Source organism: Schistocerca nitens, chromosome 5 (assembly GCF_023898315.1).
Source record: "Schistocerca nitens isolate TAMUIC-IGC-003100 chromosome 5, iqSchNite1.1, whole genome shotgun sequence".
Classification (NCBI taxonomy): Eukaryota; Metazoa; Arthropoda; class Insecta; order Orthoptera; family Acrididae; genus Schistocerca; species Schistocerca nitens.
In genome coordinates, this window is record NC_064618.1 from 352489164 (window position 1) to 352510874 (window position 21711).

The window sequence follows — 21711 nt, forward strand, 5'->3', positions numbered from 1 at the left end:
TAATGGTGCCAATTTCCTCCAGCATTAATTCAGAAATTAGTGGAGTCGATTCCACGTCGTGTTGCGGCACTTCTGCGTGCTCGCCGGGCCTTACACGATATTAAGCAGGTGTACCAGTTTCTTTGGCTCTTCAGTGTACGAGAATTGGAACTTAAATAGTGGCAACTATTTATTCATAACCGATATAAAAGAATTACGTGTTTACACCTATTACTGTCCTTCAAAGAAGTCACCAGCGTTGTGTAGAATCCGTTGCCAGCGATGTGGAAGGCGTAGTATACGGGTTAGCAGAACCTGTTCTGTTGCTGGTGCGAATGGAGAGGTCTACTACCTGTCGAATCTCTGGAACAGTTCTGAATCGAATGCCACGAAGTGGTTCCTTCATCTTCGGAATCAAATCAGAGTCACAAGAACGTAAGTCGGGACGTACTTCCCAGTCCCATCCACCGAACATAGCAGCCACAGCTTGCGCTGTATGCGTCCGCGCATTGTCGTGCAAAATGATGGGTGGGTTGTGCAGAAACTGTCGCCGCTTCTTTCGCAAAGCTGGTCCCAGGTGATGATCCAAAAACGAACAGTAATACTGTCCACTGACAGTCTGCCGTGGAGGAACGTAATGCGTTAGGATAACACCATCACAGTCGTACACGAGAATCACCCTAACTTAGATCGCTCCATTCACACCATCAACATAACAGGCTCTGCTAATGATATACTACGCCTTTCACATCGCTGGCAACGGGTTGTACAAAACACTGGTGATTACTTTCAAGGACAGCAACAGGTGCAAACATGTAACTCTTTTCTATCGGTTGTGAATAAATGGTTGCCACTATTTAAGTTCCAACCCTTACTGTACTGCAACAGTACTTTCTATACATGGTCCAAGTTTCTTCGAAATATGTTACTTGGCAGTGACAGAACACGCGATAATTTATTTCGTCCTTAAGTTTTTCTCGCCAGTGTACTGTGGTCTGGGACTGTATTTTCCCTGCCACAAATTAAATTAGATCCTAATCTCCCGCCAACGGTCAAAGTTTATCTCTTTTGGTTGCTAGGCGCGTTTTGTATGTTACATACACATCCACTTCCAAACATTTTCAATTGAACTCCTTTAGCCCATTCGAACTTCGTGAGATCACGTTTGAAGTGAAGAACAGAGAGCTCTTTCTCTACTCAGCTATGGCATGAAACGTGAAGCAAAAGCGAGAGACCACTATTTCGGTCGACTGTAATTATGAGCATAAGCAGAAAAAATCTTCGAAATTCAGAGAAAGCAGTTACATGGTGGTGACATTGTGTGAAATGGTCTGTGGTAGGACAGCACTACCTGCATTGGTAGGCTAATATGAGATCTCTGGGACTGTTTTCATACAGGCACAACTTGTAGCGGTCACAGATACGAGGCAGGTAATTACTTTTCTACTTTTCAAGACATTTTGGCGCAATTGCTCCTTTCAAAACTCTCATAGCAACTGATTAAGTTCAATACATCTTATGATTGTGGCTGAAATGGTTGAACTGGAAGAGATGTTTTGGTAGACTACACGTGACTTCTAAAGTACGTGGGTGTGCTGAAAAGTAATGCCTCTGAAATTTTTATTCTTCTCGATATCGGTTGAGATATAAAATATCGTACACATAACTCAGTCGACTTTCACGCACCTTCCCGCACGAGGATCCATTACCAACTCATCAAATTCCCATCTTTCCCCACTCACACTGAACACCTCTGAATAACCTACACCATCCATATATTGGACTCCGACAGTCCTATTGAGTCCCCTCTAATTTCCTATCCTAATGCGCTACCGCGCCTCTACTTACACATCCCACCCGCGCATCACCTGCACAACCTCCACATCCTCTCTCAAAGATATTTCAACTGTCTCCCTCTCCCGGACCATGAACTCCACCCTGACATATTCACCCGTCCTACCAACCCATCCTACCCTGTCCACCCTCCCCATGGCTACCTGCTCCTCCTCTCCCCCTACCATACCTCATCCTTTTCCTCTTCCCTGCCGCCCTCACCACCTTTTACTCTCCAATCTACAGCTCTACTTGTCCCCTGCAGCCACCCCTGTCTTTGTCACCACCTGTTCCCAGTTCGCCTTTATCATCCCCACCACTCCTGTATTTCCCTCCACCCCCCCCCCCCACCGCCCGACCCCTTCTGTTCCTCTACTATCCATCATCCCAGGGCTGGTACTTTTCCAGTGATATTGAAAGTACATGTTGCTCCGTTTTCAATTACTTGTAAACTCATAGTTCATGTGTCTCCTTGTTTTTCTATTTTTAGCATCTGTGTTAGTATTACGTTCTACTGGCTGAAGAGCTGGTTATCTGTACCTCTACCAGCCGCCGCTCCCCCCCCCCCCCCCCCCCCCCAGCAATACCATGCCTTCGTGAGGCATTGCTGCTGCTAAAGGGTTCCGAATTTTGTGTCGGAACATGTCTGTGTGTGAGGTAACTGCGCCGGTGCCTGAAAAACAGTGCGCTGTAAGCTAGTTTCAAAATCTTCCACACATGGAGCACACTCCCTTCACTGTGGCAGTGCCAGGACACACACGAACGCTGTAACATCTGCAGCAATTTGAGACCTTTGGTTCACTGCCGTCAATCATCCTCTAGATAGTCCCTACTTGGCCTCATCCGATTTGCATCTCTTTCCAGAACTTAAACAACATCTTCGAGTAATTCACTTTGATAATGATGAAAGTTTGTAAACGGAGGTGTGGTTGTGGCTCCGTCAACAACGGTAACCATTCTACAGTGACAATATCAACAAACTGGTCTATCGTTGGAAGAAATGCGTTCATCTCCAGGGTGAATATGATGAGAACTAAGTAAATAGACATGAAGAACAAAGATGCAGAATGTTAATAAAGTTTGTTTTATTTAAAAAGCTTTAAGAGTTCCACATGAAAAATTCTGATGCATTACTTTTCACCACGCCCTCGTGTATATGAATTACATTTACAATACGCACTTAATAATTTCAACGTTGTACAGGATGATTTCATCGAGGGTAGTATACTACTAATTGATAAACGTATTTGCACGAGCTCTCCATGAACGATGGACCTTGCCGTCGGTGGAGTGGCTTGCGTGCCTCAACGATGAAGATAGCAGCCGTACAGTAGGACCAATTGCAACAGAGGGGTACATGTTGAGAGTCCAGACCAACGTATGTTTCCTGAAGAGAGGCCTGCACTTTCTCCTGACACAGAGGGGCACACATTTGTCGCGACTGGCGACTCTCCCCCTCTGCCCCCTGCCCCTTGCGTAACCCAGTGTAAAATGTGTTATTGAGGGGGCTCCTTTCATGTTATTAGTGGATCTGAATTCTGCTACATTGATTAATTGTTCTGTTTTAATTTTTGTGTAGAAAAGCGTTGTGTGATGGTGAGCAAAACTCAAAACGCTAAACGTTAGCATAAAACTTTAACTCTTATTGATAAATGGTGTTACGACCATTGTGAATCTCCAATTTCCAGTTCTAAAGGTTCTGATATTGGGCGATCTATCGTTCACAACATCGTAAAAAATAGGGTTGAAGTAGAACCGGTTATAGAAACTGTAGAAGATGGCTCTAAAGGAAAAACCCTTTGCATGAGTGAATAACTTGTTTGAGGAAGCTCTGTACGTTTGGATTAAACAACAAAGAAACAGGCATACCCATATTTCGGGATATATTTTCAAACAGAAAGCCCAGCTCTTTTCTCGTGAATTTACAAACAAAGCTGTTTTTCGTGGCAGCGATGCTTGGTTTGAAAACTTTAAGAAGCAGCGTGGCATTCTTTTCTTGCAGATGAGCGGAGAAAAACTATCAGCTGACGAGACTGGGGTTTCTCAGTTCATTCGAGAATTGAACGCCGAAATCGACGAACGAGGCCTTGCTCCCGAACAGCTGTATAATTCCAATGAAACAGGCATAAATTGGCGGCAACTCCCAACAAAAACTTTTGTAACGCAGGAAGAAAAAGAAATTTCAAAAAAAAAAAATATCTCAGAGAGAGTGTATCGCTTCAATGGTGTGCGCAAATGCCGCTGGAACCCATAAGCTAAAACTGTTAGCTGTGGGTATTTAAAAACATGAAAGTGGAATCCCTTCCAGTGACGTACAAAATCCAAAGCCAAGCACGGGTTACTAAAGAAGTTTTTTTACGCTGGTTTTCCAACCATTTTGCACAAAAAGTCAAAGGACACTTAAAGAGAAGAAAATCTGCCACTTGAAGACCCTTTTTTCATTAGATAATGCTCATGGACACACGGACAAGGAAGAATTGAGAGTTAAGGACGACGATGATTACACAGAGGCTTTGTATTTGGGGAAAATTACGACCGCACTGGTTCAACCGATGGATCAAAACGTTATCAAAACATTGAAAGCACATTACAAAAAGCGCTTGCTGATTGATATCATCAGCCAACCTGCAGCAGACATCACATCACTCCTGGAAAAATTTAACTTGAAGAAGGCCATTGTCAATGCAGCGTTTGCGTGGCGCCAAGTGAAGTGTTTAATTCTGATAAGATCTTGGGGAAATATTTGACCAGGAAACCCACTCCTTCCAAAGAAAGACGACAGAGATAACAAATCTGATGATAACAACGAAGTTACAAAGGCTGCGCTTACACTTTGGGATAAAATATTCCGCAAGAAGATGTAGAAAAATCTATAAGATGGGTGTTACACGATAACCTTGTTTCTGAAGTGAGAGAATAGGAGATATTGCACGAAGTTACGGCTTATGTTGTAGACGACGACCCGACTGTGGCGGCCACAGAAGTGCGGTGAGGTTACGGATGCTGCCAACACTTCAGTGCCGGCCGCGGTGGTCTCGTGGTTCTAGGCGCGCAGTCCGGAACCGTGCGACTGCTACGGTCGCAGGTTCGAATCCTGCCTCGGGCATGGATGTTTGTGATGTCCTTAGGTTAGTTATGTTTAAGTAGTTCTAAGTTCTAGGGGACTAATGACCACAGCAGTTGAGTCCCATAATGCTCAGAGTCATTTGAACCATTTTGAACACTTCAATATGTTGGTGTGAGGTGAGGGAACGCGACTATGGGAACGTTTTAATGTTAAATGACACTCAAGAAAAATCCATGACGGACTATTTACGAAAGATAAAACAACAGCTTTTTAAGCAATAAATACGCTATTTGTATACATTAGCATGTATGTATGTACATTTTATGAATGTACGTGTATCCATTTGTAATTCATACAAACACACGTTATAAATTTGTCTTATATGTACGTATGTATTTTTTATAACCTCAGTGGCCGAAAAATACGTATGTATGTACTCAATTTGAATTGCAACAATGGGCGTATTATACTATGTACAGTACATACTCAGTATTTATACGAAACAACTTAAATTTTTAGCCATACAAGATTAAATTCAATTTGAAAAAAAATCTACCTTCGGTAATGCAACAGTTTTGATAACTCGAAACCTCCTCGGTCCCGTGACTGTCGTATTATCGAGAGTCAATGAAGGAGAGGAATCTGTCATAGTGATAGGAGCTCGACTTCAATCGTGGGAAAAGGAAGAGGAAGAAAACGAAAAATATGGGTTACTATGGGCTGGAGTAAAGGAATGAAAGAGGAAGTTACTAGGTAGAGTTTAATTAATTTAATCATCGCTAACACTTGGTTTAAGCATGATAAAAGAAGGATGTATATGTGGAAGAGATCTGGAGACACCGGAAGGCTTCAGACTGATTATATAATGGTAAGACTGAGGAACCAGGCAACATTTCCAGGGGCAGATGTGGACTCTCACCACTATTTATTGGTTATGAACTGCAGATAAAGTCCGAAGAATCTGCAAAAATGAAGAAATTTCAGGAGATTGGACCTGGATAAAGAACTAGAGGTTTTAGAGAGTTCCAGAGGGAGCATTAGGGAACGACTGACAAGAAAAGGGAAAAGGAATACAGTAGAAGAAGAAAGGGTAGCTTTGAGAAATGAAATAGTGAAGGCAGCAGAGGACCTAGTAGGTAAAAAGACAAGGGCTCGTAGAAATCCTTGGGTAACACAAGAGATATTGAATTTAATCGACGAAAAATGTAAAAATGCAGCAAATAAGGTATATAAAAGGGAATACAAACGTGTAAAATAATGACATTGACAGGAAGTGCAAAATGGCTAAGTAGGAATGGCTGAAGAACAAATGTAAGGATTTAGAAGCATATTTAATTAGTAGAAAGATAAATACCGTCTACAGGAATTACACCAGACCAAGTTGCCGCGTAATGAAATTGAAAGATGTAAGGGGAGATCAAAAATTTTCCGTTTGACAGCGTTACTACGGCGTATATGATACGTAGCACAACTTCCATACGGTTATGTAAGCGCCGGCATGTTACAAGGGATCAGTCCGTCGTTTGTTTCTTTCCGACGTGTTTGCCATAAATGCGGAAACCTGAACTATGTCGATGTTATTACCAAATACGTCCAAATACGACCAACGTGCTCTTCTTCGCTTCTTTGCTGCTGAAGAACAGATCGTGGGAACAGCAAGGCATGCATCAGAGAATGAATGTGTACACGGCAGCACGTCTGTTGAAAAACATTCTGGAAAGATGTGACAAGGGGTACTGCTGCTTCATGACAATGCACGTTCCCATGTCCCAAATGTCGTGATGCAGAAGTTACGCCATCTCAAGTAGGAGACACTGGAGCACCTACCCTACAGCTCTGATCTCTCTCCATTCAATTATCATGCTTTGGATCCCTTAAAAAAGGCCTTGTAGGGTCGATGTTTATGTCGGACAAGGATGTACAGCAGGCCATTACGGAGTTGTTCACGCAGCAGGACACGGTGTTTTACCAAACGGGGCCCTTCGACCTGGTGCGTCGATAGGATGATTACCTCAATGTCTACGGCGATTTCGCCTCAGCAGCATACTGATTCTGGACCGTACGGCTATCGAACGGATAGCCGAGTGGTCTAAGGCGCTGTAGTCATGGGGGCTGTGCGGCTGGTCCCGACGGAAGTTTGAGTCCTCCCTCGGGCATGGGTGTGTGTGTTTGTTCTTAGGATAATCTAGGTTAAGTAGTGTGTAAGCTTAGGGACTGATGACCTTAGCAGTTAAGTCCCATAAGATTTCACACACACACACACACACATATATATATATATATATATATATATATATATATATATATATATATATGTGTGTGTGTGTGTGTGTGTGTGTGTGTGAAATCTTATGGGACTTAACTGCTAAGGTCATCAGTCCCTAAGCTATATATATATATATATATATATATATATATATATATATATATATTATCGAACGGAAACCATTTGATCGCCCCTCATCTTTTGATTTTGAATTTTACCACGAAAATGGGATAAGCACCATCGATAGGAAGCAAAGTGATCGATAGATTTAAACTATCGATACATCGCTAACACTAATGGCTTTCACCAGTCCCTAATTTAGCCAAGATCTACTTCTGCACATTGTTCGCCTTACCTGAGTTCAATTTTTCTTTTGTTAACCAGTTCAGTTCTTACTTGTAGATTAATTTAATCTAAGTGCTGCCGTTTATGATTTTTGTGCTGTGTGCTATTCCCATAGTTTCTAATTACGGATAAGACTGTAACAAGAAAGAAGAAAAACCTGTTTTGATTCGTCCACTGGCGTTATTATAAGTTAAACATATGTACGCACTACTACAGTGCACTAATTACTCACCTGTAGCAGTTTAATGCTAGAACTAAAATAGTTGTATCGAGACTGGTAGAACTTATGGGTTGAAATTTTTCAGTATTTCACAAGGCAGTGAAGCGGTAAACATCATTGCAAATAACATTAAACTAAAATCAATGTATAAAAATACACCAGGACTTCCCTGTGTCACTCAGAAGTTGTACTGATCAACAAAAATATAGCCGAAACGGCAATTGTTGCGTTTCTTTAAAAAGTTTCTCAAAACTCTATTATTGTTAGCCCTGATCTCGTCACCCGGGCGGTACTCAATTATGAAAACTGGTTCCTATGCGGAAGGATGGAGAGAGCTTAAGGGAGAGCAGAAGGAGCATGTGATAACACCACATTCTAAAAGATTTTTTCAGAGGGTCGCTTGGATTCGTCAGAACCGACTGTACCCTGCATCCCACCCTTTTCGTCCCAAAATCTATTTACACTCTTCTAATGCTACAATAACTGAAGCCATGAATTTCCTGCATACTTAATCGTAAAAAAAAGCATTCATGCACTGTCAAAGGAAAAACATGCAATTTGTGTGATTCACTTTATTGTATTTAAAAAGTATGTACAAGAACCATTTTTTCACATTCTCCACCGACCGGGGCAGCACTGCGGCTTGAGGTGCTGAGCTAGCAATCCGTGGATTCGGGAGGAGAGGTTTTTGGAATCCATCTGCTGTAAATCGCTAATATGGTTTTCCGCGATTTCCCGTTTTCAATTTAGGCAAATGCCGGGGTTGGTCCCTTAATATAGCCAACGGCCAATTCCTTCCGAATTCCTTTCACTCCTAACAGATCCCAATTCCTTTAAGATGTAGACTCTCTGCTTCAATGAAAAGTGCTGCTCAGAAGGCGAGCCGAACATCTCCTCGGGAACTCCTGACACTAAAAGCCATTTTTACACTTGAAAATGGTTAGCGATCGTCATTTTGTACTGTGTTTCTGTACTGGCTCACTTGTGAAACGGGGATATGTCATGCCTTCAAGTTTTCCTACAATAACATGTTATATTGTGAAATGTTTTATTCCTAACACCCTTGGAACGGTGATACAACCGTATCATCTCTAACGTATTTGTAGATAACTGTCATACAGGTGACAATTTATGTCGTTCATCGTAGAGGAATTTATTGCCATCAAAGACTACATAATCATATTACCATGGATAAATACAAACTCATTTGTGATGACACATACATTAGAAGTAGAGCTGAAATTAATGCACGAAGCAATGTTAAGAGTTCAAAACTACAGTTCAAGTATCTGGGTATTCCCTTATGTTTTATAAATAAACTGAGTTGTTGTAGTTTAAAGTCGGTTGATAAAATAATAATTTTTTAAAAGTTATAGATCACTTAAAAACTGAAGAGTTTTAATGAAATGAAAGATACTTTAATAAAATTCGAGACTTCAATGATGATCTTGGGGTGCTTGGATGTGGTGAAGGAATTTTTATTGGTTACAGGTAAGTCGTAAATTTAAATACAGGTTTGTAGCAGTAACACAGCTATTGTCAAACAAATATGAACCCATTTAACTTTATAAGTTATTGAATCTAAATTAAGATTCCTCTGCTCCGCGATAGTGAACCTTGCGTTACAAGACTGAGTTGTCTTTTGTTAGCAGTGAGGCAGTACGTTGTATTAGAATTTTAATTCCTTTGGCAATAGAGTGAAATTAACATATTGCCAAATAAAGGAATGTTTTACCTGATTTTATCCTTATTTGTCAGATTTCCTTCTGTGACGATATTACTTCATAAAGTAAAGAACAGTCGCTTTCAATCACAATAGTGATTTTATTTCCATGCATGAGGCATTTGGAGCCCTGGGCGATGATCTTCAGGTGCTTCAGTAGTCTACATCAATCTTATTGTATTCTCAGATTTAGATTAAGTCTCGTCCAGGTGAGATTACATTCGTATATCAAAATATGGCGGATTTTGAGTATAAGTTTGTAAAAAAAAAAAGAAAAAAAATTAAATCGAAAAGTAATTTACTGTTTCCAATATTGGATACATTATTTCGACGCACAGTATGAGTAAACATGTTTATGTGCATTCCTACACCTATGCCCGTATACGCACATAGATATGTTTGCACGCTTCAGAACTATGTATCCACTACTCGAAATAGTAAGTTATCTTTCGATTTGTCTTAGTTCTGTAATCTTATACTCACAACGTGCCACTTTGTAATATACCATCGTAATCTTACCAGGACCAGAATGAACCTAAATCTGAGAAAAGAAAAAAAATTGATGTAGACTGTTAAAGTACCCGGAAATGATCGCCCAGGACTCGAAATGCCTCGTGCATGGAAATAAAATCACTATTGTGAGAAGACAGTTGGTATTTATTTTACGAAAGAAATATTCAATTACGCAACTGGGTAGTTCTTACTAAATGTTATGCTTTTGTAAGAGAAATTTCCCTGCTTATTTTTATAGACGTTTTGTATGAACGTTTCCTGAAAGCAAATTATGTAGATAATATTAATAAATAAATTAATGAGTTTCCAAAATAAAATTAAGACATGAGCCCTTTGAAGGTCCTCTTTAACAAATCCCCCCCCCCCTCTCCATCTTTTGACAAAATCCTGACTGCTTACTTGGTATATAGAGGGTCTATACAAGGGAGATAGACTTGAAGACAGTTTTAAGAAAGGGAAGTAGACTTATATGAAGATGAGATAAGAAATACGATGTTGCGAGAAGAATTTGACAGAGGTCTGAAAGATCTAAGTCGAAGCAAGGCCCCGGGAGTAGACGATATTTCGTCAGAGCTATTGCTGCCCTTAGGAGAGCGAAGATGTATGAGACAGGCGAAATACCATCAGAAATCAAGAAGAAGGTAATAATTCCAGTTCCAAAGAAAGCAGTTGCTGACAGGTATGAAGATTACCTAGCTGTCAGTTCCATAAGTCATGGTTGCAAAATACTAACACGAGCCGACCTCGGGGGAGATCAGTTTGGATTCCGAAGAAACGTGGAAACATGCGAGGCATTACTAATCCTGCGACCACATAGATTAAAAAAAGGTAAATTTAAGTTGATAGGATTTTTTAGACTTAGAGAAAACTTTTGACAATATTGGCTCTTTGAAATTCTGAAAATAGCAGGGGTAAAATATGGGAACGAAAGGCTATTTACAACCTGCACAGAAACCAGACGGCAGTAATAAGGGTCGACGGGCATGCAAGGGAAGCAGTTGTTGAGAAGGGAGTGAGACAGGGTTGTAGCCTATCCCCAATGTCGTTCAGTCTGTACAAGGAAAAAGCAGTAATGGAGATTAAGGAAACATGTGGAATACTAATTAAGGTTCAGAGAAAACAAATTGAAACTTTGGGGTTTGCTGGTGACATTGTAATTCTGACAGAGACAGCAAAGGATTCGGAAGAACAGTTGAACTGATTGGACATTTTCTTGAAAGGAGGATATAATATGAAGATCAACAAAAGCAAAACAAGAATATGTGATGTAGTCGAATTGAATCAGGTGATGCTGAGGGAATTACATTAGGAAACGGGGCACTTAAGGTAGAAGATGAGTTTTGCTAATCTGGGCAGCAATATAACTGATGATGTCTGAAGTGGAGAGGATTTAAAATGGCATTGGCAAGAAAATAATGTCTGAAGAAGAAAAATTTCTTAACATCGAATATAGATTTAAGTATTAGGATGTCTTTCCAGTATGTATTTGGCTGCAGTGTAACCACCTATGGAAGTGAAACATGGATGATAAACAGTTTAGACAAAAAGAGAATAGAAGCTTTCGAAATGCGGTGCCACAGAAGAATGTTGAAGATTAGATAGATGAAACACGTAACGAATGAGGTACTGATAGAACTGGTGAGACAAGAAATCTGTGGTACAAATTGACCAAAAGAAGGGATCGGTTCATAGGAGACATTCTGAGACATCAAGGAATCACCGACTTAGTACTGGAGGGAAGTACGGGTGCTGGTGTGGTGGGGGGTGGGGGGGGGGGAGGGGGAGTAAAATCGTCAGATTCGGAAGAATATGTTGGTCTTCGCAGACGAAGAGGCTAGGTCGCACAGGATAGAGTCGCATGAAGATCTGCATCAAACCAGTCATCGAACTGAAGACCACAACAACACCATTTGCTCGAGAAGAAAGTAAGCTTCAAAATCCTCCAAAATTTAAAGATTTTTTCGAAGTGTTAGCTACATTTTATTTGTATTATGTGAAGTGGGTGAAACTCAGTATATCGAGAAAGTACAGTTTTAAATGGAAGAATCTTAGAATTATGTGATCTTGATCAGTTACTTTGGAAACGTCATAGTAGCTATGATGAGTAATTAAACAGTAATCAGATAATTATAAACCTGTGAAGAGGAGCTCAAAGGCGAAGGAGATAAATGTTTTTGTCAGTTAGCCATTTCCTAAAATTCAGCTGAGGAACGGTAACGAATGAAACAATCACGCCAAATAAAAAACTGTGGAACATAAAAATAAAATGTTTTCTGAAATACAAAATTCATAAATGGAAGTAGCATTGCCTCTTTCACATAATTTACATTAGTTTCAGTGTCGTAGCAACTGGTTACATGAGAAGGACGCAAAGGATTGCAGCGTTCTTTCAGTCTCCTTGACGCAGGATATATCGCAGGTAGCACAACATTATTAGCAACATTGTTTTGGCCGAAGGTACTTGTTACAGGACACTACGTCATATTCTTGTCTTAACGGCTCCATATATATCAAAGTAAATCCGGTCGCCTTCATACCTGTCGCTCATAATAGTTGCCCTTGTGTTAAACTTGCGCTTTCGTCCCTGCAGCACTTCATGTGAGTAGAGTTCTTCTGTATACTTACTGAATGTGTACTGTGTGAGTTTGCCAGAAAACATTACAGATGTCCGTTTTATGGAAGTAGTACGGAATTGTGAAAATATGTGAATGTCATTATATGTACTGAATAATTATGGGACTAGAGGGAAGATACAGTCAGTACTAGATAGGATGCCACCCAGAGCATAGTTTCATGGCTGTGGAGAAGGCTCCAGAATGGAAGAAAAATTAACAGCAATAGGGGAAAAGTCCTATAATTGAGCGCTGGGCCGGCCGAAGTGGCCGTGCGGTTAAAGGCGCTGCAGTCTGGAACCGCAAGACCGCTACGGTCGCAGGTTCGAATCCTGCCTCGGGCATGGATGTTTGTGATGTCCTTAGGTTAGTTAGGTTTAACTAGTTCTAAGTTCTAGGGGACTAATGACCTCAGCAGTTGAGTCCCATAGTGCTCAGAGCCATTTGAACCATTTTTTTTGAGCGCTGGGCCTTTATTTTTCTTTTTAAGTAGCCAAAGACATGCGGCTAATGTAGTGTCCTCAATGGCTACCAACCTTGTGACATTCTTAATCACACATTTTCCTTACGATAGTGTATTATTACATTTTAGTGGTCGCATGTTAGGTGACCTGTAATACGCATTCCCATCAAACACCGAACGTGGCCTCCTGAGCCCCATCTCTACGTTTACAAGCAACACAATTTGCAGAAGACGGAGATCTAACTTCGGAAAACACGAATGGCGTTTGTAAATCAGCACAACAGAATAAAGTTATCAGTTCCTTTGTAATATTTTTAATGCAGAGAGACCACGATTTCCTAATAGGTGTCAATGAACTTCTAAGGAAGAAGAGCCGGGCGCTGTGGCCGAGCGGTTCTAGTCGCTTCAGTCCGGAACTGCTCTGCCGCTACGGTCGCAGGATCGAATCCTGCCGCGGGCATGGATGTGTGTGATGTCCTTAGGATAGATAGGTTTAAGTAGTTCAAAGTCTAGGGGACTGACGACCTCAAATGTTAAGTCCCATAGTGCTTAGAGCCATTTCAACCATTTGAAGGAAGAAGAGGAGGGCAGTGTTCACGAAAATATATTTTAGAGCTTATCAGTGCCATTTAATACATGCTACGCTATTTTATTACCCACTGAAATCATGCAACTTGTGGACAATATATGGAAGGTAATTGGTGAACATTATAACACTCCAACAATTTAAAGATACCCCAGTGCTGGCCACAATTCCAGAATCGGTATTGGAGTGTTAATAGGTCCAATCAAAAGCGGAACAAGGAAACTGGTTTACGAAAATCAAGTTCGGAGCCCCATGTGAACATAGTTCACGACTAAATTCACTAATGGTGAGCTGGTGTATCGTTGGTTCGTAATTTAGCCTAGAAGGAGCACCTCGGAGTCTTTTCTGCTGGGCCATGTTACAAGCCATCTAGTATTGTTGTAGAACAGTGTTCTCTTATGTCGCAGGCTCCTTTTAGTAGGATCTTTACGGACTGCAAGGCATTTAGTACCTACAAACTGGTACATTTGAACGGGATTTTGATTCTGATGGTTAATAGGGGGCATCATGAAGGTCTACCTCGTTACACAGGTGTCTGTAACATGAAGATTCAGGTGTTTACAGTCGCCAGCTCACTCACTAGGTAAATGCTAACGAGCTTGAATGGAACTCTTTGGATCGAAGTATGGTCCAAAGGACTGCAGCCCAAGGATCAGCACACTGTACCATTGATGATCTGCAGAAACAGATGGCCATGTTGCAAACACTGATACTCCACACAGATAACCATTGTTCAAACTTTGTTACCAACAGGGGGTACAACATTACGTTTTGATGTTTTCCAACCTTCTGACAGACATATTAAATGCCTCTAACAGATAGTGGTCGTTCTTTTTCAGCCTAGCTTGTGTTGGGGAATAACAAAGAGCGTGTGTGCAGGCTCTCTAGGAATATGCCGTCTGTTGGCGTATTATAGCGAACTGTAGTGATGCCCAGTAAAGCATATACGTGTGTGTGTGTGTGTGTGATGTAACTGTAACTGTAGTGGGTGCTGTGAATAAAAGTATGTCCTAAAGTTACTGTATTGAATTCCTTTAAACAGTAGTAAGACGCAACATTTCGGTGGTGAAACTTGGGATCATATGAAAAAATTAATTACTACAACACATTCAAGTGGGTGCGACATCTTTTTTTTTCTTTATTGTTATTTTTCACCTCATACAAAGGTGGGCTGGCAGCGGATAAATCTCCGCTCTTCAACCACAAGCATTACAATAAAAGAGAAAATGAAGACAGAAAAGTAACAGAGTGGTGGTTAAAAAACAGTAGATACAAAAATTAAAAAAAAAGCCGTTCACACTCGACGAAAAAACACGAAAAACTGTCGGCACTGCGCACAAACACTGATGACTTAGACGGTACAAGTGAACGAAGGAGTGTGGCGGCACAAGAAACTGATGGCGATGATCTCCGGCGCGCGAATGTCCACTTAACGTGTGCGAGTCCGGGGACCTGCCAATATGGGAAGAAAGTTGTGGGGGGGGGGGGGGGGGGAGAGAAAAGATGCCAATGGAAGAGGTGATGGTGGGAGGAATGAAGGTATGGGGGTAGCGGAAGCTGGGGGGAGGAGGGGGAGAAAGGGAAGAGGGAGGTGCGACATCGATGAAGAAGACTTAAATCTCGAATTTAGATCAGGTCTAACCACGTCCAGTTCAAGGAAAATAGTTGCAGCATTGCTGTACTGGACTCGCACTGATCTTACTGGTAGACTCTTTTTGTTTTGTGATGTTACTTGATGCAGGCATTTTAGTAACAGAGCAATATAGTCCAGTTGGCATATTTTTGCATAGTACAAAGAGAACTTACCATACTACCAAACAGCGGCGCCATCTCTTAGCGACTGTTTGTTACAGGTATACAGGCACATCCTCACGGTAGTAGCAGGACGGACGCAGAAACCTTGATTCTCCCCAAATTGTGACGACAGAGAACAAATCTGCACTCTGAACACTGCGCATTTCCTGAGCCACGTAAACACATTTGATGTTTTCATACCAGCTGGGGAAATTGGACCCTGTCAGCTTCGACTGCAGAAACCCCTAGAAGAGCTGATTACACTCTGTGATTAAGTACAGCATTTGCTGGATGACACTGAATACGAGGCCGATACAGAAAGTTGCCACGACTGTACCAACAAATGCAAACGCGCTATCCCAAAGCGAAAGAGGTTCTAATAGGAGCACGTTCAGGTGGTAGAAATACAAGTGATAGTCATTTGCCAACCTCAAAAGCTCACCATGACGCCTGCACAGATGTGAAGTTGCCTGCCAGCCAACTGCATCCTAATTTATGTGGCATGCAAGCATGGGCTCGATTCAGGGAGCAGCTCATACCTTCCAAAGGTGAAACTCCGACATCGTCTATTATTAATCGGCATATATTCTTCTGTGGATATCTAGATATGCAACATAAGGGCTTGGCCGATCGGACTTCTTTCACAGCTGACGCATATTAGAAGGCGAAGAATGATTTCAAATCCAAATAAAGCAATGAGAACAGAATTATCCAAAGCCACCTAGACCCCTTGGAGAACCCTAAATCTTCTACTTCATGCTGTCCAGAAGCTCTCAGCGCCACGTACAATGACTGCCATAAGCATATTCAAGCACTATGAGCACTGGGAGAGGACGTGGTTTCTTTTAGATTGCTCACTGCCAAACATCTACGTGCATTCTCACAGGATATTTCCAGACACTGGCTTATCCATGCATGAAGGCAAAAGATCCAAGAAGGAAAACTCAAATACCTCGTGGAGCGTTCAAAGGAAGAGATGGAAGGAACACACAACATACGTGAAGATACTGTTCCACCAGGTAATTGTGTAGGCTACACATGGTATTCGCATTTCATGTGGAGATTAAAACGACGGGTGACAAGAAGAAGAAACAATAAAATTCGGGAGCTTTCTGTGGGTAATGCAGTGAATGGGAACACTGGGGCCAAGACTGACTAAAGGGTGCAAGCTTACAGGCTAGAACAGAGTCGCGAAGGAAACGAACTGCTGCGCCTTATGCCTTAGACGTGGCCACAACTAAGATCAGTGCTTCAAACGGAAAAAGGTATCCTGTATGAAATGTAAGGGTAAGGACCACATTTCCTTCCGCAAGAGCCACATCACGGCAGGGAGCAAGGTTGAAACGACTTCCTCCTTTACATATTTGCAAACTGCTCATGTGAATATCAGAGAAATAACCGGTAAGACCGGTATCGACCGTTCACTGACTGAATAACATAACTTAATGAAACTGGAGCCGTAAGTCGGGAGGTAACCACATTTCAGTGATCCCACGCTTCAACCCTCTCAAGGAGGAAGGCTGATTTTGATATGATGGGACACAGCAAACTCCCACATACACGGTCAAGTCACATTGATGTGACTATCGACTGAAAGCCTGAATGACCATCTCTTGCAGTGGGAACGTGCAGGAAGACACTCAGTGAGGTTTTGGAAGTTACCGTCAGGAATGTAGAGCCATGCCGACTTCATTGCTGTGGGCAGCTGCGCTAGGTTTCTCGGTTGGGGATCCATGGCGCGAACAGGCCGATTGAGGTGGTCCCACAGATTCTAGATTGGGTTTTAATCTGCGAGTTTGGTGGCCAGGCGAGTACGGTAAACTCATCCTGGTGCTCTTCACACCGTGAACACACACTGCGAGTTGTGTAGCACGTTGCAGTGTCCTCCTGGTGGTTACAATCGTGGCGACGAAAGACAAACTGCCAGTAGCCGTATACATGGTCCCCAAAGATAGATGCGTACCTATGTTGATCCATTGTGCCTTGCAGAATGACGCGATCACGCAGGGAATTCCCCAGACCATAACCCTCCCTCCTCCGACCTGGACTTTTCCGACAGTTGTTCCAGGGTGTTTTCTTTCAGACGTTTCACAACGCTGAAACATAAAACGTGATTCACTTGAAAAGGCAGCCTGTCGCCACTCAGTGGACGTCCTGTTGCGGTTTTTGCGTGCGAATTCCAGCCTTCGTCGCCGATGAACAGCAGTTAACATGGGTGCATGAACCAGGCACCCGCTGTGGGGGCCCATACGCAGCTACCTTCGCTGAAGGCTCGTTGAGGAGACATTGCTTGTAGTCCTATTAATTAATTTTATTAATTCGTAATGAAACAATCACAGAAGAAAGTTACAGTCCACAAAACGTGAACGAGTTGGGTCAGGCGGTGGAAGAATTATACCAGAAAGTCTGTAATCCCTCGCAAAGTCGTTATCAGCGCAGTCCGATTGGCATGCCGTAGTCTAATCCAGTAGAGAGCTACTAGGTAGCAGTAGCAGATTACGAGGATGATGTCAACAGCCTTCACTTGGTGAACAACCTATTGGAGCTGTCGGACGCTGCATAAAAAGGCCTTCTGCTCTCTCGGTGCCAGCACCAGCTGACTGCTGGGACAGCACACAGCCTATACTGAGTTGCCGCAATCCGTCCTTGACTCGATAACATCGATATCTTCTAGGGCGGGATCAACTTCGTTATCTGGGAAAGATATAGGCAGGTCTACTGCAAACTCTTTCTGAAGTGTGCAGCGACGTATACTTTCAGAATCTACACATTTCCATTGACAATTCACTTTAGTAGCCACTGTAAAAATCTTTTCACCACTATACCATATTTCGATCCTTTTCGGACTGTAATTTGGCATACTACTTCCTGGGCAGTGTTTTCATTACGTGTATATCATGTAAATTGCTAAAGACGACTAAATTAAAACTAGGGGTAGAGCTAATAATTATATCTTACAGAGGATTAGGCACTTAGCCTTTGTACAAGGGCAATTCGGAAAGGAAGATAGGTCGCGAAATGGAAACCACAGTGAAACACAGAGGCGTGTTGAGCACAGTCTCTAGTATGCCCATAGGTAGCGTCACGTCGTTCTTCTCTGTCGTGAGCACAGTGAATGCTTAAAGATGCCTAGAAAGTAGTGTCTCCTGCCGAGTATGGGTGCCCACCAGGAGCTTTCGCCTTATTTTACGCAACCCCACATAACGTCACTGTCATGCATGTCCTTCTTTAACACAGTTCTAGGCCGCATACTGCAGGGGCCTTGAGTACGCTCCTGCAGCGTTTTCAGTGGGAAATGTTCGATCACCAACTGTACAGCCTGGACTTGGTTCCCTCTAATTTTCATTTCTGCTCACATGGATACACCGGTTCCCGTGAGATCACCTAAGTTAAGCGCTGTTGGGCGTGGCCAGCACTTGGCTGGCTGACCATCCAGCCGCCATGGGCTGTTGCCATTTTTCTGGGTGCACTCAGCCTCGTGATGCCACAATTGAGGAGCTACTCGACCGAATACCATCATAACGACCTATCCGCATGCTCCTCGGAGGATGACACGGCGGTCAGATGGTCCCGGTAGGCCACTCGTGGCCTGAAGACGGGGTGCTCACATGAACAGCTGGCTATAAAAACGATATTTTGGCACAGACAACGAGTTGTAGTCCAGCATAGACAATTGTCGGAAAGCACAGGAGGCTGCCATCGATTAATAGGGTATTGGAAAGTTCGTACATCGCTACGACATATGTGTAAGTTGGAACGGCGACTGTGTAGAGGAGCACCTAGAAGATGTAGTTAACTGTCGGAAAGAAAACAGTTTTGATTTTCATTGGGGTTTCTATTTTGCGACAGATCTTTCCTTGCTTTCCAAATAACCCTCAGAAACCCAATGTCCTACGTAGAAGTTCGAACCTTGCAGCTCTTAGCACCTACAGGCACCATTTTGAAGATAATTTCGTGAAAATCAAATATCAATGTTGCTCAGCAACGTGCACATGAGACAGTCTGGTGCCGGCCGGAGTGGCCGAGCGGTTCTATGCACTACAGTCTGGAACCGCATGACCGCTACGGTGCAGGTTCGAATCCTGCCTCGGGCATGGATGTTTGTGATGTTCTTAGGCTAGTTAGGTTTAAGTAGTTCTAAGTTCTAGGGGACTGATGACCTCAGAAGTTAAGTTCCATAGTGCTCAGAGCCATTTGAACCATTTTTTGAGACAGTCTGGTGGGTAAAAGATGGCAACCACTCAGCTAAATGTGTTACAGATGACACAGACACTGGTTGTAAATGACAGTGTTGATTGTAGACGTTGGTGTCATGTGCTCGCTCTAGCTGGTCGTACTTATCACAGACTCTGAGATTCTGAAGCACACGGATCTGGACTGATTCGGTAAAGCCCAGATGAAAATAAATTTTCTTTTTAAGTTCACACGTAAATTTGTTATTACATGTTAAACAAAATACCATGTGTGTAAATTACCAACAATGATTGAAATTTCTAAATTTTCTGTGGATGCAGTGATTATTTCTGCTTAAAAGGAGGAGGACTCTATGATGAACTAAATTTGTTTTTTTACACCGGATTCTCAACTGACAGTTCCTCGTCAGAAGCAAGCGTTTTTTAAATTTTCTTATTGCCATCATTTTCTAACATGTACACAAAGAAAGACTAATGATTCCAATACAAAAATACATAGATAATAAATAACACAAACACCATAATCCAATACATGGGTCTCGGACCTGGATTATCCTTTGTGAATCTGACAATATTTCTTTGAGGCCACTGATCAGTACCGTCAAGCAGTGTCTGCCGGTTACTGATGGTATATACCAACTGCTGGCGTCCTCATGGTGACGGTCTTGTTATGGAGACCTCATGTGAAAGTTGCGCATGTGCATTCGGATGATGATGTGGACCAGTTGCCTCCAAGAAATATTGTGGAATTTATAAAACGTGATCCGCCGGCAAAACCGGTAGTGTTTTATTTAACATACCCACAGGGAAAGCCCGGAGACTCACAGAACAAACCCTCTGTTTAAGAGTGCCGCTTATTCATTATGGAAATATAGGTATGTAATAGATACCTGAGTCGAAACATGGCCCCGGGAGTAGACGACATTCCATTAGAACTACTGATGGCCTTGGGAGAGCCAGTCATGACAAAACTCTACCATCTGGTGAGCAAGATGTATGAGACAGGCGAAATACCCACAGACTTCAAGAAGAATATAATAATTCCAATACCAAAGAAAGCAGGTGTTGACAGATGTGAAAATTACCGAACTATCAGTTTAATAAGTCACAGCTGCAAAATACTAACGTGAATTCTTTACAGACGAATGGAAAAACTGGTAGAAGCCGACCTCGGGGAAGATCAGTTTGGATTCCGTAGAAATGTTGGAACACGTGAGGCAATACTAACCTTACGACTTATCTTAGAAGAAAGATTAAGAAAAGGCAAACCTACGTTTCTAGCATTTGTAGACTTAGAGAAAGCTTTTGACAACGTTAACTGGAATACTCTCTTTGAAATTCTGAAGGTGGCAGGGGTAAAATACAGGGAGCGAAAGGCTATTTACAATTTGTACAGAAACCAGATGGCAGTTATAAGAGTCGAGGGGCATGAAAGGGAAGCAGTGGTTGGGAAAGGAGTGAGACAGGGTTGTAGCCTCTCCCCGATGTTATTCAATCTGTATATTGTGCAAGCAGTAAAGGAAACAAAAGAAAAATTCGGAGTAGGTATTAAAATTCATGGAGAAGAAGTAAAAACTTTGAGGTTCGCCGATGACATTGTAATTCTGTCAGAGACAGCAAAGGACTTGGAAGAGCAGTTGAACGGAATGGACAGTGTCTTGAAAGGAGGATATAAGATGAACATCAACAAAAGCAAAACGAGGATAATGGAATGTAGTCGAATTAAATCGGGTGATGCTGAGGGGATTAGATTAGGAAATGAGACACTTGAAGTAGTAAAGGAGTTTTGCTATTTAGGGAGTAAAATAACTGATGATGGTCGAAGTAGAGAGGATATAAAATGTAGACTGGCAATGGCAAGGAAATCGTTTCTGAAGAAGAGAAATTTGTTAACATCGAGTATAGATTTAAGTGTCAGGAAGTCGTTTCTGAAAGTATTTGTATGGAGTGTAGCCATGTATGGAAGTGAAACATGGACGATAACCAGTTTTGACAAGAAGAGAATAGAAGCTTTCGAAATGTGGTGCTACAGAAGAATGCTGAAGATAAGGTGGGTAGATCACGTAACTAATGAGGAGGTATTGAATAGGATTGGGGAGAAGAGAAGTTCTTGGCAC

The 21711-nt window shown here is 42.2% G+C and overlaps 1 protein-coding gene across 1 annotated transcript in view; it reads left to right on the forward strand.

Annotated features, from left to right (window-relative positions):
• The window catches only part of LOC126260218 (trypsin-1-like), a 96458-nt gene that overhangs the window by 73714 nt on the left and 1033 nt on the right, over positions 1 to 21711 (forward strand). The gene's annotated exons all lie outside the window — the stretch shown is intronic.